The 18,582-nt window shown below is 38.2% G+C and overlaps 1 long non-coding RNA gene across 1 annotated transcript in view; it reads left to right on the forward strand.

The window, feature by feature from the left end:
- Window positions 1–18,582, forward strand: part of LOC119869382 — a 37,720-nt gene that overhangs the window by 12,838 nt on the left and 6,300 nt on the right. The window contains exon 2 of the long non-coding RNA XR_005370857.1: window positions 17,724–17,847. This is a non-coding gene — a long non-coding RNA (uncharacterized LOC119869382). The remainder of the gene's footprint in view (window positions 1–17,723; window positions 17,848–18,582) is intronic.

Below are 18,582 nucleotides of genomic sequence, written 5' to 3' on the forward strand. Positions count from 1 at the left end.
AAAATACCTCAGTAGGATTTTTATTGGGATTGCATTGCATCGATGCATCAAATTGTGAAGAACTGACATCTTGATGATATTGAGCCTTTCTATCCATAAATATGTAATATCTGTCCATTTATTTCATTTTTAAATTTCTTTCACCTGAGATTAGTTTTCTTCAAATAGGTCTTGTACATATTATGTTGGATTTATGCCTAATTATTTCATTTGGGGGGATGCTGATGTAAATGGTAATGCATTTAATTTCAAATTGTACTTGTACATTATTGTTATATAAGAAGGTGATTTACTTTTGTATATTAATGTTGTATTCCATAGCTTTGCTATAATTGCTTTTTCATTCCAGAAGGTGTTTTTGTCTGTTCTTTCTAATTTTCTACATAAGTAATCACATAGTCTGTGAACAAAGACAGTTTTATTTCTTTAATCTGTATACCTTTTACTTCCTTTTCTTGTCTTAATGCATTAGGTAGGCCTTTCATTATGGGGTTGAAAAGGAGTAGTGAGAAACAATATCTTTACCTTGTTCATGATCTTAGCAGGAAAGCTTCTAGTTTTTCACCATTAAATATGACATTAGCTTAGGTGTTCTGTAGATTTCTTAACCAAGTTGAAGGTGTTCCCCTTTATTCCTAGTTTGCTGAGAGTTTTTGTCATGAATGGATGTTGTATTTTGTCAAATGCTGTATCTATGATATGATCGTATGATTTTTCCTCTTAGCCTATTGACATGATAGATTACATTAATTGGTTTTCAAAGGTGAGTCAATCAGCCTTGCATATCTGGAGTAGATTTCACTTTAGTTGTGGCATATCATTTTTTGATACATTGTTGAATTTGATTTGCTAATATCTTATTGAAAATTTTTATATCTATGCTCATGAGATATTTTAGCCTGTAATTTTCTTTTCTTGTGATATCTTTGTCTGGTTTTGGTATTAGAGTAGTTCTGACCTCATAGAAGGATATAAGTATTCTCTCTGATTCTGTACTTTGAAAGAGATTGTAGAGAATTGGTATAACTTTTTTTCTTAGGTGTTAGGATTCACTACAAAGTCCATCTGGGCATGGGCAGGTAATGGTTTTTCAAAGATTATACCAAAAGCAAAATAATGAAAAAATAGACAAATTGGACTATTTTGTGTCAAAGGACACTATCAAGAATGAGATAAAATATTTATAAATCATATATTGGATAAGTATCTAATATGCAGAATATATAAAGGACTCTTATAACTCAGCTAAGAAAGATAAATAACCCAATTTTTTAAAAAGGCAAAAGATCTAAGTAGACATCTATCCAAAGAAGATATAAACAAATGACCAACAAGCAGGGAACCTGGGTGGCTCAGTGGTTGAGCATCTGCCTTTGGCTCAGGTCATGATCCTGGGGTCCTGGGATCGAGTCCCACATCAGGCTCCCCACAAGGAGTCTGCTTCTCCCTCTGCCTATGTCTCTGCCTCTCTCTGAGTGTCTCTCATGAATAAATAAATAAAATCTTTAAAAACATGACCAACAAGCATAAGAAAATTTGCTCAGCATCATTATTCATCAGGGAAATGCAAATCAAAACTATAATGAGATACTACTTTGTACCCACTAGGACAGCTATAAAAAAAAGTAACAAACTCAAAATTAAGAATGAAACTACCCTATGATCCAGAAAATGCACTCCTGAGTATTTACCTAAAGAATACCAGAACAGTCATTCAAAGGGATATATACACCCCTATATTTATTCCATATTATTTATAATAACCAGACTATGGAAGCAGCCCAAATATCCATCGACAGATAAATGGATAAAGAAGATGTGGTGTGTATATATGCAATGGAATATTATTCAGCTATAAAAAGAACAAATTCTTGCCATTTGTAACAACATGGCAGGATCTAGAGAGCAGAATTTTTTTTAAGATTGATTGATTGATTGATTTATGATAGAGAGAGGCAGAGACACAGGAGGAGGGAGAGGCAGGTTCTATGCCGGGAGCCCGACTCAGGACTCCAGGATCCCGCTCTGGGCCAAAGGCAGGCGCTAAACTGCTTGCTGAGCCACCCAGGGATCCCCTAGAGAGCTGAATGTTAAGCAAATTAAGGCAGAGAAAGACAATTACCCTATGATTTCACTCATGTGGAATTTAAGAAACAAAACAAATGAACAAAGGAAAAAAACAAATCAAAAAACAGATCCTTAAATATAGTGAACAGATGATTTTCAGAAGGGTAGGGGTGGGGGGGATGGGTAAAATTGGAGGGGATTGACTACACTTACCGTAATGAACACTGATAACTATATGGAACTGTTCTGTCAATGTTTGGAACCTGAAACTAATATAACACTGTATGTTAACTACACTAGAATTAAAATTAAAAATTAAAAAGACACTTTAACAAGTGTTGGTGAGGATATGGAGAAATTGGATATGTCATACATAGTTGGAATGCAAAATTGTGGTGCCTCTTTGAAAAACCATTTAGCAGTTCTTCAAAATGTTAAACAGAGACAATTACCATATGACCCAACAATTCCACACCTAGTATGTATCTGAGGGAACTGAAATGTTCACAGTAAAATTTGTACATGAATTTTCACAATGGCACTATTAATAATAGCCAAAAAATGGAAACAAACCATATGTACTTTAGCTGATGAATCAATAAGATGCAGTATAGCCATACAATGGAATATTATTCAGCCAAAAAAGGAATGAAGTACTACATACATGCTACTACTTGAATGAGCTTTGAAAACATATACTGAGTGAAGGAAGCCAGTAATGAAATTCCTCATATCGTATGATTCTATTTACATGAAATGTCCAGAATAGACAATAGAGAAAAAAGGAGATGAGTAGTTTCCTAATAATGGGGTAACTGTTAATGGGAATAGGATTTCTTTTTGGGATGATGAAAATGTTCAGAAATGAGATTGTGATGATGGTCCCACAACATAGTGAAAATACTAAAAACCATGAAAATGTATACTTTAAAAAGGTAAATTTGGGATGCCTGGGTAGCTTAGTCAGTTAAGCATCTGACTCTTGCTTTTTGGCTCAGGTCATGATCTCATGAGTTGTGGGATCAAGCCATGAATCAGGCTCCATGCTCAGTGGGGAGTCTGCTTAAAGATTCACTCCCTCTGTCTCTCCCCACCACTTTTTCTCTAAACTAAATAAATTTTAGGGCACTTGGATGGCAGAGTTGGTTAAGCATCGAACTCTTTGTTTTAGTTCTGCTCATGATCTCAGGGTCATGAGATTGAGCCCTGCATCAGGCTCTGCACTTGGAAGAGTCTGCTTAAGAGTTTCTCCCTCTCCCTCTGCCCCTCCTGATTGTGCTCTCTCTCTCTAAAAATAAATAAATCTTTAAAAATAAAATAAATAAATCTTTGAAAAAATCAAATAAAATGATGAATTTTATGTCACATGAAGTATATCTCAATTTTTTAAGTGTTGTAAGGGAGAAAAATAGCCTGGCAGGGGTTACAATTTCTGGAGAAGAAGCTAACATATGAAAAATTAGAAAGTATAAGCCTCTATTCAATTCTTGTTGTTTTCTTTAATATTTTGAAAACTTTGTAGTTGTTTCAGATATACAACATAGTGATTTGACATTTATATACATTACAGTGTCTTCACATGATTAGTTGTATTATCTGTCACCATAAAAAGTTATTACAATTTTATTGACTTTATTCCCTATGCTGTACTTCTTATTTCCATGATTTACTTATTTTATAATTGGAATTTTATAGATTTCATAACTGTAAATTTTGAAATTTTATAACTGGAATCCTCATCACCTATTTCACCCATCCTCCTCTATTATCTTCCCCTTTGGCAACCACCAGTTTGTTCTCTATGTTTATGAGTCTGCTTCTGTTTTTTTTTGTTGTTGTTGTTTCTTTATTCATTTGTTTGTTTTGTTTTTAGATTCCCTACATAATTGAAATCACACAGTATTGGTCTTTCTCTGACTTACTTCACTTAGCAGAATACTCTCTATGTCTTTCCATGTTGTTGTGAATGGCAACATTTCACTGTTTTTCATGGCTGAGTAATTCCACTGCATGTGTTTTGTGTGTGTGTGTGTGTGTGTGTGTGTGCATGCTCTAGGCTTTCTATTGTTTCTGTTGATCTCTCTGTCCGTTTTTGTGCCAGTACCATAGTGCTTTATTATAGTTTTGTAGTGTATCTTGAAATCTGGGATTATGATAACCCCAGCTTTGTTCTCTCTCAAGATTGCTTTGGCTTTTCAGGGTCTTTTGTGGTTCCATACAAATTGTAGGATTCTTTGCCTTGTTCTATGAAAAATGCTATTGGTATTTAATTAAGGACTCCACTGAATCTGTAGATTGCTTGTGGTAGTATGGACATTTTAACAATATTAGTTATTGCAATCCATGGCATGTATATCTTTCTATTTGTTTTTATTGCCTTCAATTTTTTTATCATTGTCTTCTAGTTTTCAGAGTACAGATCTTTTACCTCTTTGTTTAAATTTATTGCTAGGTATTTAATTCTTTTTGATGTAATTGCAAGTGTAAATAGTTTTTAATTTCTTTTTCTGCTGCTTTGTTAGTGTATACAGAAACATAACTAATTTCTGTATATTAATTTTGTGTCCTACAATTTTATTGAATTCATTTATTACTTCTAATAGTTTTTTGGTGGGGTGTTTAGGATTTTCTACACCAATAACACAAATCTTATTGTGCATGATGTTGCCCCAAAGGTCCCTTAACCCACCCTACTTTAAAATATATATGACATATGTAAATATAAATATAAATATATATTTAAGAAAGAGAGAGAGAGAGAGAACATCAGCACAAGCAGGGGGAGGCAGAGGGAGAAGCAGACTCCCCACTGAGTAGGAAGCCCAATGTGGGGTTCTATCCGAGGATCCTGGAATCATGACCTGAACTGAAGGCAGATGCCTAACTGACTAAGCCACCCAGGTGCCCCAACCTACCCTACATTTTAAATTCTTTTAAAATTATTTTTACTCCTTAGCTTGAGTGTTTCCACTTCTGTGTTTTCCAGATCGTATTCTTTTGCATCCTCTAATCTGCTATTGATTTTCTGTAGTGTATTTTTCATTTCAGTTATTGTATTATTCATCTCTGAATGTTTCTTTTTAATGTTTTCTATCTCTGTTGAACTTCTCACTGAGCTCATCTACTCTCAAATCCAGTGAGCATTTTTATGACCATTACTTTGAACTCTTTATCAAATAAATTGCTTATCTCCATTTTATTTAGTTGTTTTTCAGAGTCTTTTCTTGTTCTTTCATTTGGAACATATTCCTTCAATTCCTCATTTTCTCTGACTCTCTGTGATTTTTCTGTGTATTAAGTTGGTCAGCAATGTTTACTGGTTTTGAAAGTGGTGGCCTTCTGTAGAAGGCATTCTGTTGTGCCCAGTAGCTCAATCCCCCAGGTCACCAGAACCCAGGATTCCATGGGTATCCCCTCTGTGGGCTATGTGCACCCTCCTGTTGTGACTGGGCCATGAATACTGTGAGCACAGTGGTGGGCAGGGCTGCCCCAGCCCAGTTGACTGCAATGACCACTTGTGACTACTGTGGGTGCACTGGTGAGCAGGGCTGGCTCCTGGCATGGCTGGCTGAGAAGCCTGGCTGTAGCTGTTGCATTTGTGCTGGTGGGTAGGTCTGCTTCTCCAGCCCAGGGCGAGTAGTGCTTTGGAGGACCATTGGTCCTGGCCGGGGCTGTTTGCTAGGTATGGCAGGGGGGTAATTGCTTTTGGTGGACACCAGTTCTGACCAAAGCTGTCTGCCATGTGTAGTATGGTAGGAGCTGCTTTGGAGGGGAGGCTGCCAGGTTTGGATGTGACTAGTTCACAGGGAAACACCCAGGACAGGGTGAGTGGTGTTCTCAAGGTAAATGGAGAATGTCAGAACTGACCAGCTAGCTGAAGAAGAGTAGTAAAAATGGTGCCTACCAGCACTTCTTTCCTGGAAAGTTTGCACAGATTTCTGCCCCTTCACCACAAGCCTTAAAATTAGTCCATAAATCTCCTTCACATAAAACCCCAGTATTTTTAAAAGGATTTTATTTATTTATTTGAGAAAGAGAATGAGAGAAAGCACAAGTGTGGGAAAGGATAAAGGGAGAGAGAACCAGACTGCCTGCTGAGCAGGGAGTCCAATGTGGGGCTCAACCCCAGGACCCTGGGATCATGAAACCCAGGCAGTTTTCAAACTGCTGCCTTTGTGCTAGATCTCAGACCAAGCAATATAGTGTATTGGCCCTTTAATAAGAATAGAGTCTCAGCTTTCTGTAGCTCCCCAGGTCTCCTGGACATATGCCCTACTGATTTTCAAAGCCAGATACTGTGGGACCTTGTCTTCCCAGTGCAGATTCCCCAGGGTGGGGAGGTGCCCAATTTGGGGTTTGATCCCCTGGCTCCTCTTGGAGGACCTCTGTATCTATGATATCCCTCTCATTTGGGGGTCACTGGACTTCCAGGAGGTGTGGGTCCTGACCCCATCTCCACCCCTGCTACCTTTCTTGATGTGGCTTTTTCTTTATTTTTAGCTGTAAAAGAGCTGTTCTACCAATCTTAAGGTTGTTTTCAGAGTGAATTGCATTTTATGTAGTTGTAGCATCAATGTTTCTGTGGGAGGATATAAGCTCAGGATCCTCGTACTCTGCCATCTTCCTCATCCTCTGATTTCTATTCTTAATTGTGGTTTCCTCTAAAAATTGCATTTTAAGTTCATTTAAATGGCTACAATGAATGGGTAGATATTCAGAAGGTGATAAGACTTGAGCCAGGTCTTGAAGAATGGGTAGTATTTGGGATGTGCTGAGATAAGGGGAATGGTATTTTTCCAGGAAAAGACACTAGCAAAGCAGATGAAGCAAGTTGAGAATGGATGCTGGAGACAGTGAAGAAAGCTGTCTCTACAGAAAACTACTAATTGTTTGAGTAGCAGTGACAAAATCAAGAGTATAGAATGGGTCTAAATCATGGGAAACTGGAGAATAAGAGGGAAACTCTCTTGAGTCTGAAAGTAATAGAAAGTGTGTGTATTTATTTTCTAAAGAAAAAGACAGGTGTACCTGAGTAGAACAATTAATTAAGCCTCTGACTCTTAGTTTTGGCTCAGGTCCTGGTCTTGGGGTCTTGAGATCAGTGCAGAGTCTACTTGAGATTCTCTCTCCCTCTCCTGCCCCTCCCATTCTCTCTTTCGTAAGTAAATAAATCTTTTAAAAAAACAAAAAAACAATTCATATTTCTGGAACACTGGAAAATTAGTCTGACATCAGTTACAAGATAAATTTAAAAAGAATTCAGGCATGAGATAATTCAAGCCTGAACTAGAAAAACAGTCATAGGAATAGGAATAGGGAGATGTAAAAGCTTTTTGTTTCCAAGATAGAAAGAAAGAATATTTGGAAATAAATTGTTAGTGATGAAGAAAAGAACCAAGTGAAAATGAATCATCAGACAATTAGGTACATTGAGAGAAAAATGGAAATTGAAAAAAATGGCAACTTACAGACATAGGATGATATTGAGATAACCACAGTTAGTAAATAAAATTCCAGTTGGATAGTAGAGCTAGAGAAGCATAATCAGGAGATCTTCAGTTTAAAATTCTTCAGTACTGGGTGCCTGGGTGTCTCCTTAGGTTAAGTATCTGCCTTCAGATCAGATCATGATCCCACAGTCCTGGGATAGAGCCACGCCCACATAGAGCCTGAGCTGAACCCCCCCCATGTGGCTCACTGCCCGGTAGGGAGCCTGCTTCTCCCTCTCCCTCTGCCACTCCCCCTGCTTGTGCTCTCTCACTTTCTCTCTCATAAGTAAATAAATAAACAAACAAATATATATATATTTTTAAAGTCTTCAGTATTATTGGAGCAATGATTTTTTTTTTTCCCCAAAATGAACATATAATGCTATCAAAGGACTTTCATTAACCTGGGGACATTCTCCAATGTAAGAAAAGGAGGAATAGGGCAGCCCCGGTGCCTCAGCAGTTTAGCGCCACCTTCAGCCCAGGGCGTGATCCTGGAGACCCGGAATGGAGTCCCACGTCGGGCTCCCTGCATGGAGTCTGCTTCTCCCTCTGCCTGTGTCTCTGCCTCTCTCTCTCTCTCTCTCTCTCTCTCTCTTTCTAATAAATAAAAATATTTTTTAAAAAAGAAAGAAAGAAAAGGAGGAATAAATATGGTCTTTGGGAAAATTTGTCAATCTCTTCATGCTTCACTTTCTCATTTTATAAAATGGGGATAATAAAAGGGCTGATATAATAACAGCGCAATAGCTATTGATTTGGGGTGGGGAGGTTAAAGAACAAGTTTATTTTCTCACAGTTGTGGAGGCTAGCAGTCCAAAATCAAGGCATCATCTCATTTAATTTCTGGTGAAGGGTCTCTTTCTGGCTTGCAGGTGGCTACCTTGTGGCTATGTTTTCATATGTGCACATAGAGAGTTCTTTGTCACCTCATTCTGTCTCTCTTTTTTCCAAATATTTTTATTGTGTTAAAATACACACAACATAGGGTTGCCTGGGTGGCTCAGCAGTTGAGTAGATGTCTGCCTTTGGCTCAGGTCGTGATCCTGGAGTCCCAGCACGGAGTCCTGCACCAGGCTCCCTGAATGAATCCTGCTTCTCCCTCTGCTTATGTCTCTGCCTCTCTCTGTGTGTCTTTCATGAATAAATAAATAAAATCTTTAAAAATAATACACATAACATTAAATTTACCATCTTAACCATCTTTTAAGTTTACAGCTCAGCAATATTAAATACTTTTATAGTGTCACACAACCATCACTTCCATCTAACCCCATGATTCTTTTCATCTTATAAAACTGAAACTCTATGCACATTGTCTAGTAACTCCTCATTCCATCTTCTCCCCCTAGCTGCTGGCAACCACCATTCTACTTTGTTCTACTCTGCTGTTCTACTGTTTGTGTGTGCGTGTGTGTGTGTGTGACTGTCTTATTTTACTTAGTGTAATACCCTCCATGCTCATCCATGTGGTAGCATATGCCAGAATTTCCTTCCTGTTTAAGACTGAATAATATTCCACTGTATATATGTATCACATTTTGTTTATCCATTCATCTGTCATTAAACACAAGTTGCTTCCACATTTTGGCTGTTTTGAGTAATGCTACTATGAACATGGGTATGCAAATATCTGCTTGAGAACCTGTTTGCAATTATTTTGGGTATACACCTAGAAATGGAATTACTGGATCATATGATAATTCTAGTTTAATTTTTTGAGAAACCATCATACTGTTTTGCACAGTAGCTGTACTATTTTACATTTTTGCCAACAATACCCACGGGTCCCAGTTTCTCTAAATCTTTACCAGCACTTGTTTTCTCTCTTTCTCTTTTTTTATAGTAGCTGTCTTACTAGGTAGGAGGTGATATCTCATTGTCGTTTTGATTTGCATTTCCCTAAGGATTAGTGATGTTGAGCATCTTTTGATATGCTTATGACCATTGGTATATCTTCTTTGAAGAAATGTCTGTTCAAGTTCTTTGCTAATTTTTTTAATTTTTATTTATTCATGAGAGACACAGAGAGTCAGAGACACAGGCAGAGGGAGAAGCAGGCTCCCCACGGGAAGCCTGAGGCAGGACTTGATCCCAGGATCCTGGATCATGACCTGAGCTGAAAGCAGATGATCAACCACTGAGCCACCCAGGCGTCCCTCTGCCAATTTTTGAGCCAAGTACTTTTGGGTTTTTGTTATTGAGTTTTAGGAGTTTTCTACATACTCTGGATATTAATTCCTTATCAAATATATAACTTGCAAATATTTCCTCCCATTCTGCGAGGTGCCTTTTTTGTTGAAAGTGTCTTTTGATGTGGAGTTTTTAATTTTGAATATAGTCCAATTTCTATTTTTTCACATTTGTTGCCTTTGCTTTTGGTGTCATATCCAAGAAATCATGTGAAATCCTATGTCATAAAGCTTTTCTCCTGTGTTTGTTATATCATTATAACAAACTCTCTTTACAACCTTCTTTAGTGAACTATGATAATCAAGCATTCATTCAATATTTGCACAAGTCACAAAATATTTCACTAATTATTAGTAGTTACCCTTAGTAGTGGCTTTATCACAGATGTTATGTCAATGATCATACAAAGGCACATTAGGCTTAAGAGCTTTTCCTAGAACAGTAATTCTCAACTTTTTGGCCTCTGGATCCCTTTACACTCCCCCAAATTATTGAGGGCACCAAAGGGCTTTTGTTATGTGGATCATAGCTATCTTATTTACCTTATTAGAAGTTAAAACGTGTTTTTAAAATGCTTGTTTGGGGGCAGCTCAGGTGGCTCAGTGGTTTAGTGCCACCTTCAGCCCAGGGCCTGATCCTGGGGACCTGGGATCGATTGCCACATTGGGCTCCCTGCATGGAGCTTGCTTCTCCCTCTGCCTGTGTCTTTGCCCCCCCACCCCTCTCTCTCTCTCTCTCTCTCTCTCTCTCTCTCTCTCTCGTTTGTTTGGGATGCCTGGGTGACTCAGCGGTTGGGCATCTGCCTTCAGCTCAGGGAGTGATCCTGGGGTCCTGGGATCAAGTCCCACATCAGGCTCTCTCTGTGGAGCCTACTTATCCCTCTGCCTATGTCTCTGCCATTCTCTCTCTGTGTCTTTCATGAATAAATAAATAAAATCTCTTAAAAAATAAAATAAAATGTTTATTTAAAACAACAGTGATACATTCATTACATATTACCATACATAACATTTTATTAAAAATATTATATTTTCCAAAACACAAAAATGTAGTGAGAAGAGGGGCATTGTTTTATATTTTCAAGTCTCTTTAATATCTAACTTAATAAAAGATAGCTGGATCCCCATATCTGTTTCCCATTCTATCAGTGCAATATGTTGTTTAAGCTGAAGTTTATAAAGAAAATCCAGCCTGACATAGATATGTTGTTGTAAAAGTGAAGAGCATTTTAATAACATTTTGGGATAATTGAGGATATTTTTCTTTGTTACAATACTCAACAGTAATAGTTTTTTTTAAGGATTTTATTTATTTATTTATTTACTTATTTGAGAGAGAGAGAGAGAGAGAGAGAGAGAGAGAGAGTGTGTCTAGGGGCAGGGGAGGAGCACAGGAAGAGGGAAAAGCAGACTCCATGCCAAGTGTGCTCCATGTGGAGCTTAATTCCAAGATCCTGAGATCATAACCTGAGCTGAAATCAAGAGTCAGATGCTTAACTGACTGAGCCACCCAGGTGCCCAATAAGTGATAGTTTCTTAAAAGCTAGTTACAATATGGTATATATTTAGTGGTTTATCTTACCCTTTAATAGATCTTTAACCCAGGCATGATTTTGTAACATTATGCTTTAGGCATTTGGAAAGTAGTTCATTGAGTTATGTAGATCTTCCTAATGTTGGCACATTTCATCACACTTTATTTAAAATATCATATTTGTTAACATACCACCAATCTCATCAGAAATTCTCTATGTTTTGGGAAGCTTGCAGTCTGACAATGGTGGCTACAAATTTCCCAAAATTCTAATTTTTGTCTGAAAGTTGAATTTTATCATTGGTAACAAATACTGTAAATTATTTTCTTAGAAGTTGCAGGCTTACTTTACATTTTCAGAAAAATGTCTGCCAAATTTTCAAGTCTAAAAAACCATAGTTTGTTTTTAACTTGTTCTTTCAATGCAAGATGAGGTTTCATTTTTAAAAGTGGCTAGTTCACGGGCACCTGAGTGGCTCATTCATTTAGGCGTCTTTCTTAGGCTCAGGTCATGATACCAGGGTCCTGGGATCAAGCCCTGCATCAGGCTCCCTGCTTGCTGAGGAACCTGCTTCTCCCTTTCCCTCTGCCACTCCCACTGCTTGTACACGCGCATGCTCTCTCTCTCAAACAAAAATTTTTTTAAAAAGTGGCTTCTTCAGCATACAATTCTTTTTTTTAAGATTTTATTTACTTATTCATGAGATACACACACACACACACAGAGAGAGAGAGAGGGAGAGAGAGAGAGAGGGAGAGACACAGGCAGAGGGAGAAGCAGGCTCCATGCAGGGAACCCAATGCAGGACTTGATCCTAAGGTCTTCAGGATCGTGCTCTGGGCTGAAAGCGGCGCTAAACTGCTGAGCCACCCAGGCTGACCTCAGCATACAATTCAAACAATCACATATGCTTTTCCTCAATACAACCATTATAGTTCTGTATGCAGAAGTGCTTTATGTATATTTCCTATTTTTGTCACACAAAACATTAAAAATATGTGTATTCAAGGGATGAAATTTAATATAAAAGTTAATTTTTACTGTTTCATTAAAGACTTTTTAAAAAAGATTTTATTTATTTATTCATGAGAGACACAGAGAGAGAGAGAGAGAGAGGCAGAGACACAGGCAGAGGGAGAAGCAGGCTCCATGCAGGGAGCTGGATGTGGGACTCATCCCAGGTCTCCAGGATCACACCCTGGGCTGAAGGTGGCGCTAAACCACTGAGCCATCTGGGCTGCCCTCATCAAAGACTTCTTAAATAAAACTTTTTTTTTTTCCTGCAAATGTGTGGTGGTGGAGGATATAGTAACTACTAGCAATTTGGTACAACGGCCTTGATTCATGCTAAAGCACTTACAATTTAGCCCATCATTGATTTTGTATGATCAGTGCAAATGTGAACATACTGGGAAAGTCAGATAAGGCTATAATATTATTAAGAGAATGTTTTTGACTTCCTGGACCCTCTGAGGTATTTTGGGTGGATCTGAGGACCACACTTTGAGAACTGATGATCTAGAATGTGAGCAGTATAAAAGCAGTGTTTCTTTTGTTTACTCTTATATTTTCAACACTGTTCTATCTAGAACAGTGCCTAGCACACAGTAGGTAATTAACAAATATTTCCTAAATGGATTAATAAAACAAAAATAAATGGGAAATGCTTTATAGAAAGCAGAATAATAATTTAGGATGTATTGCTAACATGTGCCACAAAATAGTATAAAAATCTAGTTTCATTATTACCATTTTCTTTCATAAAGAGCCCATTGACTACTAAATTATGAGCAAAAAGACTAAAGGATGTATGTGAAGGAAGAGGTGTGAAATGTACCAGAATCAGAATAAATGCAAATTTTTTCCCTCAGAAACCCAGAGCCTTCCGAGATCTTCTAGCCTAATTCCTTCATTTTTGCAATGAGAAAACATAGCAGCCTGGGAGGCTCAATGACTAGCCCAAAGTCTTAGAGTTAGCGACAGGACTAAAATACAGGACTTTTACTTTTTTTCTTATGTATAGAAATGCTGGCCAAAATAATAGCTTCTGGTGGAGTACCTTGCTCCTCCTCCAAACAGCTCAGGCTGGAGACAGGCAAAGACTGCCTGGGGAGTCAGGCTAACCCCAGGTAACTGTGAAGAGGAAAAGATTCAGGCTCTGAGAAGTAAGCCAGGGGAGCCTGATCCCTAAACGGAGGGCCTTGGAGCCATACTGGATAGTAACATGGGTTGGGCCAGAGACTGAAAAGGCCCCAACAGAGAAGAATGGCTTTGGTATTTTCCAGCAGGGAGCTATTGGCGTTTTCTATGAACTGTCCTGCACTTTTCAAGCTGTTTACCATCCCTGCCCTCCACCCACCAAATGCCAGTGAATTCCAACTCACTGTGACAACTGAAAATGCCCTGCTCATTTTCAAATGCCCACTAGAGGGCTTGTATCACCCCTGATTACCCTGACTATCATTTATCACATATGTACTAATAAACACTTCCAGATGGATATGATGGGACACAGTTTAGAGATGTTTCTCTTCCTCACAGGCTTTTTGGTTCTCCTCCCCCACCACCAGTCCTCCCCCCTACACCCACTGAATCAATAGCATTCATGCCTCCAGGACGAAGGTAAACAGCTAAGAACAAACAAGACAACTAAATTTCTGAATGGGGATTTTTGTTGTTGTTTAGTTTTCAAAGTGAGTGACTTTTATTTTTCTCTGACATTATACAATCAGTTTCTACAAAATTTTAAGATCTCCAGAGAAAATTGGAATGGAATTTTAAAATCAAAGCTGAAACAGTAGGCTTTTTATTATAACAGAGGTTTCTTAAAGGAGGAAACATAGGATTTTTTTTTTTTTTTTTAAGTTTTAAATCAGTTTGAGGTTGGAGAACTCAGGGGAGATTGTTTACACCATAAGCCGATGAGTTAGGAGGTATGACGTTGTCCATGAGAAGAAAACAAAAGTTCAATCTGCTGGACGGAGCAGAGAATGTGAAGGTATGAGGCAGACGGTGCCTCAGAAAGGATCGTACCTCCCATTTGTTCTGAGTCAGCTGAGAGGACAGGAAATTTCCTAGAGGGAGACAGGAAGGACTTCAAAGCAGAGAGGATCTTCACCTTGCTTCCAGCAGGCCTCACCGAGAGGGCCCCTGCTCACCATCCAGCTGAGGCAGAGTGACCGAGGCACTCTATCCACCCTCCAGGATGCTGAGCATCCAACAGTTGTCTCCTGTTGGAGATACAGCACATGAGCAGCACATAAGTGGCAGGATGGGAGGGGCCTTGAGGCCAGGAAGGGGATGCAGACATGGGGTAGGGGAGAAAGGAGCTGACAACCAAAGACTAGAGGCCACTGCTTATCCTGGCAGATCCTGGTCCAGGTGACTCTGAGGTCAGTACAACAAACAAATTTCCAGAAAAGGAGAAAAGGAAGAGAGAGGGGCAAATTCCTGGACTGACCAAGTTTAAAAGTAAAAATTGCAAAGTTTATGGAAAAAGGTCAAGTTCTGGGCTCCTAAGTGAAAGAGGGCTTAGGAACTAAGTACAGTAATAAAGACTTCAAGATTGCAGGAAATTCATCCTTAATGCAATAGTGAATACTTACACCTTCTTTGCTTAAGCCCTTTAAATTTGCAGAAGGCACTTAGATGCCAAATATCAGCTATTTGTTTAGGGTTTGTTGTTTGTGTGGCTTTGATGACTTGGCAAACAAGTGCTCATTTTATTCTCTGTGATTGGAAATACCACTGAGGTAGCTCCTAACTATATAAAAGAGGCTGAAGATTGGTTAATTTTGTTGTTATCAATGGATGAGATATTTCAGCTGGAATCTGTCCTTTTTAAAAATCAGTGGAATATTTGCCCTCTTATACAAACTAGTTTTAAAATCAGCTGTCACTCAAAATAGACTTTAAAACAAAGACTAACAAGAGACAGAAAGGCATTACATAATGATAAAGGGATCAATTCAACACAAGTACAAGATACAGGGGCGCCTGGGTGTATCAGTGGGTTAAGCCTCTACCTAAATGTGTGATCTGAAGACATACAGCATCTAGAAGAAAACATATGTAGTAATCTCTTTGACATTAGCCTTAGCAACATTCTTCTAAAGATGTCTCTTTAGGCAAGGGAAACAAAAGCAAAAACAACAATAATAACAACAACAAACTATGGGGACTACACCAAAATAAAAAGCTTTAGCAGAGTAAGGAAACCATCAGAAAAATGAAAAGGTAACCTACTAAATGACAGAAGATACTCACAAATGAAATCTTTGATAAGGGGTTTATATACAAAGTATTTAAAGAACTTATATAGCTCAACACCAAAACAAAATAACCCCAAAATCAATCTAAAAAAATGGGCAAACGAGGGCACCTGAGCGGCTCAGTCTATTAAGTGACTGCCTTCAGCTCAGGTCATGATCTCAGAGTCCAGGGATCCAGCCTCGTGTTCAGCTCCCTGCTCAACAGAGTTTGTTTTCCTTTCTTCCTCCCCACCCCACCTTCCTCCCCTGCTTGTGCATACTCTCTCTCTCTCAAATAAATAAAATATTTTTTTAAATGGCAGAGGACCTGAATAGACTTTTCCCAAAGAAGACATATAGATGGTTACCAGGTACATAAAAAGATGCTCAATATCAGTAATCGTTAGGTAAATGCAGGGGAAAAAATGTGAGATATCACCTTACACCTGTCAGAATGGCTAGTATCAAAAAGAGAAAAAATAACAGTTTTGATGAGGATGTGGAAAAAAGAGAACTCTCATGCATTGTTGATGGGAATGTAAATACAGTGGTTTCACTGTAGAAAACAGTATGGAGGTTGCTTCATATAAAAAATAGAAATACCGGGCAGCCCCGGTGGCACAGCAGTTTAGCGCCGCCTGCAGCCCAGGGCGTCATCCTGGAGACCCTGGATCGAGTCCCACGTCAGGCTCTCTGCCTGGAGCCTGCTTCTCCCTCTGCCTGTGTCTCTGCCTCTCTCTCTCTCTCTCTCTCTCTCTCTCTGTGTCTCTATGAATAAATAAATAAAATCTTTAAAAAAATAGAAATACCATATGATCCAGTAATTCCACTACTGGCCACCTATCCAAAGAAACAAACACTAATTTGAGAAGATATATACATCCTTATGTTTATTGCAGCATTATTTACAATGGCCAAGATATGGAAGCAACCCAAGTGTCCAACAGTAGTTGAATGGATAAAGAAGAGGTGGTATATACACGCAATGGAATATTACTCAGTCATTAAAAAAAAAGAGTGAAATCTTGGGGCACCTGGGTGGTGTAGTTAGTTGAGCATCTGACTCTTGGTTTCAGGTCAGATCGTGATCTCAGGGTTATGAGATCAAGCCCTAAATCAGGCTCTGACTCAGCGTGGAGTCCCCTTGAGTTTCTCTGCCTCTCTCCCTCACAAGTGCATGTGCTCTCTCTCAAATAAATCTAAAAAAAGAGTGAAATCTTCCCATTCACAACAACATGAATGGGTCTAGAGGGTATGATGTTAAGTAAAGTAAATCAGTTAGAGAAAGACAAATACCACAAGATTTCATTATATGTGGAATCTAAAACACAAAACAAATGAATAAGCAAAGCAGAAAAGACCCATAAATGCAGAGATAAATTGGTTATTGCCAGAGGCGAGAAGGGTAGGAGGATAGGCAAAATCCTAGGTGAGGGGGATTTGGCAAAATCCTAGGTGAAGGGGATTTGGAAGTACAGGTTTCCAGTTATGGAGTAAATAAGTCACGGGAATGAAAAGTACAGCATAGAGAATATAGTCTCAATGGTATTGTAATAGTACTGTATGGTGACAGAGGGTAGTTGCCCTCGTAAGCATAGCAAATAGGGTTGTAGAATCAATATGTTGTACACCTGAAACTTATGTAATACTATATGTCAACAATACTTCAATAAAAAATAGAATTTAAAAATAAGAAAAATAAATATTAACTATCACTAAGAAAACAAGGTTTCACACCTTGTAGAGGTTTTTACATTTAGATGTCATTAACATTCAGATGTTAAATTTGGTATACATATCCAGTGTACAGACTCAGCTTGCCTGTGGAGATGACCAAAATGGGCATTTTTTAAAAAATTATTTATTTATTTATTTATTTATTTATTTATTTATTTATTTATGATAGTCACAGAGAGAGAGAGAGAAGCAGAGACATAGGCAGAGGGAGAAGCAGGCTCCATGCACCAGGAGCCCGATGTGGGATTCGATCCCGGGTCTCCAGGATCGCGCCCTAGGCCAAAGGTAGGCGCCAAACCAGTGCACCACCCAGGGATCCCCAAAATGGGCATTTTTATCTTACTGCATGCACTCATTCCAAGTAAACCTCAAGTTGATTTCCTTGTTTTGATACTGGTAAGAAGCTTATGTTTTACATTAGTAAATTTTGCCTTTCTCTCTTTCTCTCTCCAGAAAAGAAGAGAATTTCAGCTTGTTCTCAAAGAATACCAAAATAGTCTAAGAAAGAAAAAAAAAGTCTTAAGCTCTCATAAGCACATAATCAGATCTTACCATCTTTCATGGGGCCTATTGTTTGGTAAGTTGTATTTTATGTTCCAAAAGAGCAAAGTGGCAGTATTCTAATACACTTCAAGTTTTGCAACAAAGTCCTGTAAAATTTCATGTTCTCATCATTAAATACGTGTTTTTTTTAAGTGCAGCCTTATGTCTAAGTGATAAAACAAAGAAATGTGCTGAAGTTAGTCTATTTTATTACATACCTGACACCTTTTGTGGTTGAATTTGATTACTTGATTCATGAAAAAAATTTGCAAGCTTGGCTTTCTGGTCATTTTTGATAGCCTGTGGTTCATTCTGTTGCTTAGGAGCTTTGCATTCTGCTTTTTATTTGTTGATTTGTTTTACTTTTCAATGAAAAGAAGTTGGTATCTCTAATGCTATCTATGCTTTAGTTAAGCAAAGAATCAAGAGAACATTTCTTAGTCTTCTTAATCATATTAATGTTCTCTCTGGTGAAGATGACTGAGGCCTGAATGGAGAGAGAGTTGTGAATTTAGAATTTCTTTTCCTCTTTTGATCACTCCGTTCTGTAAGTAACATATGAAACATAAAAACAAAATTCTGAGAACTAACTTCTAAAGCTCAACCTTTAGAAACCAAGAAAAAACATGACTTAAAAACTGAATATTAGTCACTGAGCATGCCAAGCAACGTATTTCTTACTCTTGTAACTACTTTTTCAAACAGGTTAAAAACTGATAAGGAGCTCTTGGGAAACTCTCATCAGTCATTGCAAAAAATAGGTTAACCC

This window comes from Canis lupus, chromosome 15, assembly GCF_011100685.1.
Source record: "Canis lupus familiaris isolate Mischka breed German Shepherd chromosome 15, alternate assembly UU_Cfam_GSD_1.0, whole genome shotgun sequence".
Lineage (NCBI taxonomy): Eukaryota > Metazoa > Chordata > Mammalia > Carnivora > Canidae > Canis > Canis lupus.